We start from the raw sequence: 9,949 nt of genomic DNA, 5'->3' as shown, positions 1-9,949 counted from the left end.
TAGTGACACTCTATTTGTCTATGTATTCACACATCTATTATGTTTCCGGTTAATACAATTCTAGCATGAATAATAAACATTTATCATGAAATAAGGAAATAAATAATAACTTTATTATTGAAGGAAATATGCCCTAGAGGCAATAATAAAGTTATTATTTATTTCCTTATATCATAATAAATGTTTATTATTCATGCTAGAATTGTATTAACCGGAAACATAATACTTGTGTGAATACATAGACAAACAAATTGTCACTAGTATGCCTGTACTAGACTAGCTCGTTGATCAAAGATGGTTATGTTTCCTAGCCATTGACATGAGTTGTCATTTGATTAACGGGATCACATCATTAGGAGAATGATGTGATTGACCTGGCCCATTCCGTTAGCTTAGCACTCGATCGTTTAGTATGTTGCTATTGCTTTCTTCATGACTTATACATGTTCCTATGACTATGAGATTATGCAACTCCCGTTTACCGGAGGAACACTTTGTGTGCTACCAAACGTCACAACGTAACTGGGTGATTATAAAGGTGCTCTACAGGTGTCTCCGAAGGTACTTGTTGGGTTGGCGTATTTCGAGATTAGGATTTGTCACTCCGATTGTCGGAGAGGTATCTCTGGGCCCTCTCGGTAATACACATCACTTAAGCCTTGCAAGCATTGCAACTAATGAGTTTGTTGCGAGATGATGTATTACAGAACGAGTAAAGAGACTTGCCGGTAACGAGATTGAACTAGGTATTGAGATACCGACGGTCGAATCTCGGGCTAGTAACGTACTGATGACAAAGGGAACAACGTATGTTGTTATGCGGTCTGACCGATAAAGATCTTCGTAGAATATGTGGGAGCCAATATGAGCATCCAGGTTCCGCTATTGGTTATTGACCGGAGACGTGTCTCGGTCATGTCTACATAGTTCTCGAACCCGTAGGGTCCGCACGCTTAACGTTTCGATGACAGTTATATTATGAGTTTATATGTTTTGATGTACCGAAGGTTGTTCGGAGTCCCGGATGTGATCACGGACATGACGAGGAGTCTCGAAATGGTCGAGACATAAAGATTGATATATTGTAAGCCTATGTTTGGATATCGGAAGTGTTCCGGGTGAAATCAGGATTTTACCGGAGTACCGGGAGGTTACCGGAACCCCCCGGCAACATAATGGGCCTTAGTGGGCCTAGGTGGAAGAGAGGAGAGGCGGCTAGTGCTGGGCCGCGCGCCCCTCCCCCTAGTCCGAATAGGAGAAGGAGAAGGGGGCGGTGCCCCCCTTCCTTCTTCTCCCTCTCCTCTTTCCCCCCTCCCAAGTCCTAATCCAACTAGGAAAAGGGGGGAGTCCTACTCCCGGTGGGAGTAGGACTCCTCCTGGCGCGCCCCAAGGCCGGCCGCACCTCTCCCCCTTTGATCCTTTATATACGGGGGCAGGGGGGCACCCCATAGACACAACAATTGATCATTGATCTCTTAGCCGTGTGCGGTGCCCCCCTCCACCATATTACACCTCGATAATATCGTAGCGGTGCTTAGGCAAAGCCCTGCATCGGTAGAACATCACCATCGTCACCACGCCGTCATGCTAACAAAACTCTCCCTCAACACTCGGCTGGATCGGAGTTCGAGGGACGTCATCGAGCTGAACGTGTGCTGAACTCGGAGGTGCCTTACGTTCGGTACTTGATCGGTCAGATCGTGAAGACGTAAGACTACATCAACCGCGTTGTGTTAACGCTTCTGCTTTCGGTCTACGAGGGTACGTGGACAACACTCTCCCCTCTCGTTGCTATGCATCACCATGATCTTGCATGTGCGTAGGATTTTTTTTTGAAATTACTACGTTCCCCAACAGTGGCATCCGAGCCTGGTTTTATGCGTAGATGTCATATGCACGAGCAGAACACAAGTGAGTTGTGGGCGATATAAGTCATACTGCTTACCAGCATGTCATACTTTGGTTCGGCGGTATTGTTGGATGAAGCGGCCCGGACCGACATTACGCGTACGCTTACACGAGACTGGTTCTTCCGACGTGCTTTGCACAGAGGTGGCTGGCGGGTGTCAATTTCTCCAACTTTAGTTGAACCGAGTGTGGCTACGCCCGGTCCTTGCGAAGGTTAAAACAGCACCAACTTGACAAACTATCGTTGTGGTTTTGATGCGTAGGTAAGAACGGTTCTTGCTAAGCCCGTAGCAGCCACGTAAAACTTGCAACAACAAAGTAGAGGACGTCTAACTTGTTTTTACAGGGCATGTTATGATGTGATATGGTCAAGACATGATGCTAAATTTTATTGTATGAGATGATCATGTTTTGTAACCGAGTTATCGGCAACTGGCAGGAGCCATATGGTTGTCGCTTTATTGTATGCAATGCAATCGCCATGTAATTGATTTACTTTATCACTAAGCGGTAGCGATAGTCGTAGAAGCAATAGTTGGCGAGACGACAACGATGCCACGATGGAGATCAAGGTGTCGCGCCGGTGACGATGGGGATCATGACGGTGCTTCGGAGATGGAGATCACAAGCACAAGATGATGATGGCCATATCATATCACTTATATTGATTGCATGTGATGTTTATCTTTTTATGCATCTTATCTTGCATTGATTGACGGTAGCATTATAAGATGATCCCTCACTAAATTATCAAAGTATAAGTGTTCTCCCTGAGTATGCATCGTTACGAAAGTTCTTCGTGCTGAGACACCACGTGATGATCGGGTGTGATAGGCTCTACGTTCAAATACAACGGGTGCAAAACAGTTGCACACGCGGAATACTCAGGTTAAACTTGACGAGCCTAGCATATAACAGATATGGCCTCGGAACACGGAGACCGAAAGGTCGAGCGTGAATCATATAGTAGATATGATCAACATAGTGATGTTCACCGTTGAAACTACTCCATCTCACGTGATGATCGGACATGGTTTAGTTGATATGGATCACGTGATCACTTAGAGGATTAGAGGGATGTCTATCTAAGTGGGAGTTCTTAAGTAATATGATTAATTGAACTTGAATTTATCATGAACTTAGTACCTGATAGTATCTTGCTTGTCTATGTTAATTGTAGATAGATGGCCCGTGCTGTTGTTCCGTTGAATTTTAATGCGTTCCTTGAGAAAGCAAAGTTGAAAGATGATGGTAGCAATTACACGGACTGGGTCCGTAACTTGAGGATTATCCTCATTGCTGCACAGAAGAATTACGTCCTGGAAGCACCGCTGGGTGCCAGGCCTGCTGCAGGAGCAACACCAGATGTTATGAACGTCTGGCAGAGCAAAGCTGATGACTACTCGATAGTTCAGTGTGCCATGCTTTACGGCTTAGAACCGGGTCTTCAACGACGTTTTGAACGTCATGGAGCATATGAGATGTTCCAGGAGTTGAAGTTAATATTTCAAGCAAATGCCCGGATTGAGAGATATGAAGTCTCCAATAAGTTCTACAGCTGCAAGATGGAAGAGAATAGTTCTGTCAGTGAGCATATACTCAAAATGTCTGGGTATAACAATCACTTGATTCAACTGGGAGTTAATCTTCCGGATGATAGCGTCATTGACAGAATTCTTCAATCACTGCCACCAAGCTACAAGAGCTTCGTGATGAACTATAACATGCAAGGGATGGATAAGACGATTCCCGAGCTCTTCGCAATGCTAAAGGCTGCGGAGGTAGAAATCAAAAAGGAGCATCAAGTGTTGATGGTCAATAAGACCACTAGTTTCAAGAAAAAGGGCAAAGGGAAGAAGAAGGGGAACTTCAAGAAGAACAGCAAGCAAGTTGCTGTTCAGGAGAAGAAACCCAAGTCTGGACCTAAGCCTGAGACTGAGTGCTTCTACTGCAAGCAGACTGGTCACTGGAAGCGGAACTGCCCCAAGTATTTGGCGGATAAGAAGGATGGCAAGGTGAACAAAGGTATATGTGATATACATGTTATTGATGTGTACCTTACTAATGCTCGCAGTAGCACCTGGGTATTTGATACTGGTTCTGTTGCTAATATTTGCAACTCGAAACAGGGGCTACGGATTAAGCGAAGATTGGCTAAGGACGAGGTGACGATGCGCGTGGGAAATGGTTCCAAAGTCGATGTGATCGCGGTCGGCACGCTACCTCTACATCTACCTTCGGGATTAGTTTTAGACCTAAATAATTGTTATTTGGTGCCAGCGTTAAGCATGAACATTATATCTGGATCTTGTTTGATGCGAGACGGTTATTCATTTAAATCAGAGAATAATGGTTGTTCTATTTATATGAGTAATATCTTTTATGGTCATGCACCCTTGAAGAGTGGTCTATTTTTGTTGAATCTCGATAGTAGTGATACACATATTCATAATATTGAAGCCAAAAGATGCAGAGTTGATAATGATAGTGCAACTTATTTGTGGCACTGCCGTTTAGGTCATATCGGTGTAAAGCGCATGAAGAAACTCCATACTGATGGACTTTTGGAACCACTTGATTATGAATCACTTGGTACTTGCGAACCGTGCCTCATGGGCAAGATGACTAAAACACCGTTCTCCGGAACTATGGAGAGAGCAACAGATTTGTTGGAAATCATACATACAGATGTATGTGGTTCGATGAATATTGAGGCTCGTGGCGGATATCGTTATTTTCTCACCTTCACAGATGATTTGAGCAGATATGGGTATATCTACTTAATGAAACATAAGTCTGAAACATTTGAAAAGTTCAAAGAATTTCAGAGTGAAGTTGAAAATCATCGTAACAAGAAAATAAAATTTCTACGATCTGATCGTGGAGGAGAATATTTGAGTTATGAGTTTGGTCTTCATTTGAAACAATGCGGAATAGTTTCGCAACTCACGCCACCCGGAACACCACAGCGTAATGGTGTGTCCGAACGTCGTAATCGTACTTTACTAGATATGGTGCGATCTATGATGTCTCTTACTGATTTACCGCTATCGTTTTGGGGTTATGCTTTAGAGACGGCTGCATTCACGTTAAATAGGGCACCATCGAAATCCGTTGAGACGACGCCTTATGAACTGTGGTTTGGCAAGAAACCAAAGTTGTCGTTTCTTAAAGTTTGGGGCTGCGATGCTTATGTGAAAAAACTTCAACCTGATAAGCTCGAACCCAAATCGGAGAAATGTGTCTTCATAGGATACCCAAAGGAGACTGTTGGGTACACTTTCTATCACAGATCCGAAGGCAAAACTTTTGTTGCTAAATTCGGAAATTTTCTGGAGAGGGAGTTTCTCTCGAAAGAAGTGAGTGGGAGGAAAGTAGAACTTGATGAGGTAACTATACCTGCTCCCTTATTGGAAAGTAGTTCATCACAGAAACCGGTTTCTGCGACACCTACACCAATTAGTGAGGAAGTTAATGATGATGATCATGAAACTTCAGATCAAGTTATTACTGAACCTCGTAGGTCAACCAGAGTAAGATCCGCACCAGAGTGGTACGGTAATCCTGTTCTGGAGGTTATGTTACTAGACCATGACGAACCTACGAACTATGAAGAAGCGATGGTGAGCCCAGATTCCGCAAAATGGCTTGAGGCCATGAAATCCGAGATGGGATCCATGTATGAGAACAAAGTATGGACTTTGGTTGACTTGCCCGATGATCGGCAAGCCATTGAAAATAAATGGATCTTCAAGAAGAAGACTGACGCTGACGGTAATGTTACTGTCTATAAAGCTCGACTTGTTGCGAAAGGTTTTCGACAAGTTCAAGGGATTGACTACGATGAGACCTTCTCACCCGTAGCGATGCTTAAGTCTGTCCGAATCATGTTAGCAATTGCCGCATTTTATGATTATGAAATTTGGCAAATGGATGTCAAAACTGCATTCCTGAATGGATTTCTGGAAGAAGAATTGTATATGATGCAACCGGAAGGTTTTGTCGATCCAAAGGGAGCTAACAAAGTGTGCAAGCTCCAGCGATCCATTTATGGACTGGTGCAAGCCTCTCGGAGTTGGAATAAACGCTTTGATAGTGTGATCAAAGCATTTGGTTTTGTACAGACTTTTGGAGAAGCCTGTATTTACAAGAAAGTGAGTGGGAGCTCTGTAGCATTTCTGATATTATATGTGGATGACATATTGCTGATTGGAAATGATATAGAATTTCTGGATAGCATAAAGGGATACTTGAATAAGAGTTTTTCAATGAAAGACCTCGGTGAAGCTGCGTATATATTGGGCATCAAGATCTATAGAGATAGATCAAGACGCTTAATTGGACTTTCACAAAGCACATACCTTGACAAAGTTTTGAAGAAGTTCAAAATGGATCAAGCAAAGAAAGGGTTCTTGCCTGTGTTACAAGGTGTGAAGTTGAGTAAGACTCAATGCCCGACCACTGCAGAAGATAGAGAGAAGATGAAAGATGTTCCCTATGCTTCAGCCATAGGCTCTATCATGTATGCAATGCTGTGTACCAGACCTGATGTATGCCTTGCTATAAGTCTAGCAGGAAGGTACCAAAGTAATCCAGGAGTGGATCACTGGACAGCGGTCAAGAACATCCTGAAATACCTGAAAAGGACTAAGGATATGTTTCTCGTTTATGGAGGTGACAAAGAGCTCATCGTAAATGGTTACGTCGATGCAAGCTTTGACACTGATCCGGACGATTCTAAATCGCAAACCGGATACGTGTTTACATTGAACGGTGGAGCTGTCAGTTGGTGCAGTTCTAAACAAAGCGTCGTGGCGGGATCTACGTGTGAAGCGGAGTACATAGCTGCTTCGGAAGCAGCAAATGAAGGAGTCTGGATGAAGGAGTTCATATCCGATCTAGGTGTCATACCTAGTGCATCGGGTCCAATGAAAATCTTTTGTGACAATACTGGTGCAATTGCCTTAGCAAAGGAATCCAGATTTCACAAGAGAACCAAGCACATCAAAAGACGCTTCAATTCCATCCGGGATTTAGTCCAGGTGGGAGACATAGAAATTTGCAAGATACATACGGATCTGAATGTTGCAGACCCGTTGACTAAGCCTCTTCCACGAGCAAAACATGATCAGCACCAAGGCTCCATGGGTGTAAGAATCATTACTGTGTAATCTAGATTATTGACTCTAGTGCAAGTGGGAGACTGAAGGAAATATGCCCTAGAGGCAATAATAAAGTTATTATTTATTTCCTTATATCATGATAAATGTTTATTATTCATGCTAGAATTGTATTAACCGGAAACATAATACTTGTGTGAATACATAGACAAACAAAGTGTCACTAGTATGCCTCTACTTGACTAGCTCGTTGATCAAAGATGGTTATGTTTCCTAGCCATTGACATGAGTTGTCATTTGATTAACGGGATCACATCATTAGGAGAATGATGTGATTGACCTGACCCATTCCGTTAGCTTAGCACTCGATCGTTTAGTATGTTGCTATTGCTTTCTTCATGACTTATACATGTTCCTATGACTATGAGATTATGCAACTCCCGTTTACCGGAGGAACACTTTGTGTGCTACCAAACGTCACAACGTAACTGGGTGATTATAAAGGTGCTCTACAGGTGTCTCCGAAGGTACTTGTTGGGTTGGCGTATTTCGAGATTAGGATTTGTCACTCCGATTGTCGGAGAGGTATCTCTGGGCCCTCTCGGTAATGCACATCACTTAAGCCTTGCAAGCATTGCAACTAATGAGTTTGTTGCGAGATGATGTATTACAGAACGAGTAAAGAGACTTGCCGGTAACGAGATTGAACTAGGTATTGAGATACCGACGATCGAATCTCGGGCTAGTAACATACCGATGACAAAGGGAACAACGTATGTTGTTATGCGGTCTGACCGATAAAGATCTTCGTAGAATATGTGGGAGCCAATATGAGCATCCAGGTTCCGCTATTGGTTATTGACCGGAGACGTGTCTCGGTCATGTCTACATAGTTCTCGAACCCGTAGGGTCCGCACGCTTAACGTTTCGATGACAGTTATATTATGAGTTTATATGTTTTGATGTACCGAAGGTTGTTCGGAGTCCCGGATGTGATCACGGACATGACGAGGAGTCTCGAAATGGTCGAGACATAAAGATTGATATATTGGAAGCCTATGTTTGGATATCGGAAGTGTTCCGGGTGAAATCGGGATTTTACCGGAGTACCGGGAGGTTACCGGAACCCCCCGGCAACATAATGGGCCTTAGTGGGCCTAGGTGGAAGAGAGGAGAGGCGGCTAGGGCTGGGCCGTGCGCCCCTCCCCCCTAGTCCGAATAGGACAAGGAGAAGGGGGCGGCGCCCCCCTTCCTTCTTCTCCCTCTCCTCTTTCCCCCCTCCCAAGTCCTAATCCAACTAGGAAAAGGGGGGGAGTCCTACTCCCGGTGGGAGTAGGACTCCTCCTGGCGCGCCCCAAGGCTGGCCGCACCTCTCCCCCTTTGATCCTTTATATACGGGGGCAGGGGGGCACCCCATAGACACAACAATTGATCATTGATCTCTTAGCCGTGTGCGGTGCCCCCCTCCACCATATTACACCTCGATAATATTGTAGCGGTGCTTAGGCGAAGCCCTGCGTCGGTAGAACATCATCATCGTCACCACGCCGTCGTGCTGATGAAACTCTCCCTCAACACTCGGCTGGATCGGAGTTCGAGGGACGTCATCGAGCTGAACGTGTGCTGAACTCGGAGGTGTCGTACGTTCGGTACTTGATCGGTCGGATCGTGAAGACGTACGACTACATCAACCGCGTTGTGTTAACGCTTCCGCTTTCGGTCTACGAGGGTACGTGGACAACACTCTCCCCTCTTGTTGCTATGCATCACCATGATCTTGCGTGTGCGTAGGAAATTTTTTGAAATTACTACGTTCCCCAACAATTATTGCCTCTAGGGCATATTTCCTTCAGTCTCCCACTTGCACTAGAGTCAATAATTTAGATTACACAGTAATGATTCTAACACCCATGGAGTCTTGGTGCTGATCATGTTTTGCTCGTGGAAGAGGCTTAGTCAACGGGTCTGCAACATTCAGATCCGTATGTATCTTGCAAATCTCTATGTCTCCCACCTGGACTTGATCCCGGATGGAATTGAAGAGTCTCTTGATGTGCTTGGTTCTCTTGTGAAATCTGGATTCCTTTGCCAAGGCAATTGCACCAGTATTGTCACAAAAGATTTTCATTGGACCCGATGGACTAGGTATGACACCTAGATCGGATATGAACTCCTTCATCCAGACTCCTTCATTTGCTGCTTTCGAAGCAGCTATGTACTCCGCTTCACACGTAGATCCCGCCACGACGCTTTGTTTAGAACTGCACCAACTTACAGCTCCACCATTCAATATAAACACGTATCCGGTTTGCGATTTAGAATCGTCCGGATCAGTGTCAAAGCTTGCATCGACGTAACCATTTACGACGAGCTCTTTGTCACCTCCATAAACGAGAAACATATCCTTAGTACTTTTCAGGTATTTTAGGATGTTCTTGACCGCTGTCCAGTGATCCACCCCTGGATTACTTTGGTACCTCCCTGCTAAGCTAATAGCAAGGCACACATCAGGTCTGGTAGACAACATTGCATACATGATAGAGCCTATGGCTGAAGCTTAGGGAACACCTTCCATTTTCTCTCTATCTTCTGCAGTGGTCGGGCATTGAGTCTGACTCAACTTCACACCTTGTAACACAGGCAAGAACCCTTTCTTTGCTTGATCCATTTTGAACTTTTTCAAAATTTTGTCAAGGTATGTGCTTTGTGAAAGTCCAATTAAGCATCTTGATCCATCTCTACAGATCTTGATGCCCAATATGTAAGCAGCTTCACCGAGGTCTTTCATTGAAAAACTCTTATTCAAGTATCCTTTTATACTATCCAGAAATTCTATATCATTTTCAATCAACAATATGTCATCCACATATAATATTAGAAATGCTACAGAGTTACCACTCACTTTCTTGTAAATACAGGCT

The sequence above is a fragment of the Triticum aestivum genome, chromosome 1D (assembly GCF_018294505.1).
Source record: "Triticum aestivum cultivar Chinese Spring chromosome 1D, IWGSC CS RefSeq v2.1, whole genome shotgun sequence".
NCBI lineage: Eukaryota > Viridiplantae > Streptophyta > Magnoliopsida > Poales > Poaceae > Triticum > Triticum aestivum.
This window is presented reverse-complemented; position numbering follows the sequence as displayed.